This window comes from Antrostomus carolinensis, unplaced genomic scaffold, assembly GCF_000700745.2.
Source record: "Antrostomus carolinensis isolate BGI_N321 unplaced genomic scaffold, ASM70074v2 scaffold13995, whole genome shotgun sequence".
Classification (NCBI taxonomy): domain Eukaryota; kingdom Metazoa; phylum Chordata; class Aves; order Caprimulgiformes; family Caprimulgidae; genus Antrostomus; species Antrostomus carolinensis.
Genome location: NW_010318505.1, coordinates 54,867 through 56,202, shown reverse-complemented (window position 1 = coordinate 56,202; position 1,336 = coordinate 54,867).

Sequence of the window (1,336 nt, the reverse complement as noted above, 5' to 3'; positions counted from 1 at the left end):
AGCCTGACAGATTTTTCAGATTTTCCTTCTCTCATAGGTGTGTTTTTTGTGTTGGAATGTTTTCACATGCACTCCTGCAGTAGAATGGCTGTCACTGAAGACAGGACTTCTCTCCTAACAAAATCTAAATTGGAGGGGAGAAACAAAGTGGCTGAAAATACCTGAGCTCAATCTAAATTAATTAATTGTAAAATTTCAGCAACTACAATATTGATAAAATAAACTAGTTTACTACCACTGCTAGCAATGAAGGAAACGCTGCCTTTAAAAGGGGTTGGAAGTGTGCATCGGTCACAGTTAATACAAGAATCACCTTTTGAAGGTCTGGGTTGTGAAGTTTTGTTTGCTTGTTTAGTGTGGTGTATTTGGTTTTGTTTTGTTTTGTTTTAAAAACTGCAGTTGGAAATTGGATTGCCATAAAAGGAAAGTAACTGACCACTTGATATAGTAAGCTAAAACCCAAGGCCGTAGGTACACTTTTTGAAGTGAAACAATCTTGTACTGAGAAATAGCTGTGTTGAGTTTCATACATGTGCAGTTCCTTGCCTAAGTATTTCAAAGCTTTTCTCTGGTGTTTTTTAAAGTGAGGAGTGTGTTATCATATTGGGTATGAGGAAAAGACTCTGTATTTCAGCACTAGGACCTTAGAGCTTTCCAAGGAGGAACATTCCAGAAGGCTGTACCCTCTTAGCAGTAGTGGATTTTCATTTTCTTGATGTGAAGGAGTCTTGTGTTAACATTATAATCTATGGGGACTTTGGTATTTTTTGTTATGCAGTCTATAAGTATACTAAAGAAATTTCATGTTTTGAGTGCATGCCAAATTTTTATGGGCACTCAGATGCTTTGGAAGGTTGTATTATTGTTTATTCCTTGTGTTTTTTCCCAAATCTAGTTATGTTGTTTGCTTCTAATCTTTTGTTTTGCACACAACTGTGTTGCAGAAGCGTTTCAAAACTATTAATTCTACAGCCCCTCTTCAGGGGAACAAATGTGCACTTATTCACATACAAGGAAATCTTGGCTCTGCAAATGTCACAGGGGAACCTTATTGTCCTTGATGGAGCCGGTCTAATGACGTAACCAGAAGAAAGTAATTGTAAGAACTTGAAACTCAAATGTAGAGATTTAAAAAAAAAAAAACAAAAAACAAAAAAACAAAACAAAACAAAAAAAACCCAACCAAACAACAACAAATCCAGTGGACAAATGTTGAGCTGCAATTATATGACGCATTTTGACTTATTATAAATCCTGTCCCCACTTGGGTAAGAACGCTTGTGCCGTTAAACAGTCGGCAAAACCTAGAGTACTTTCCTGACTTGGGCTCTGCGTG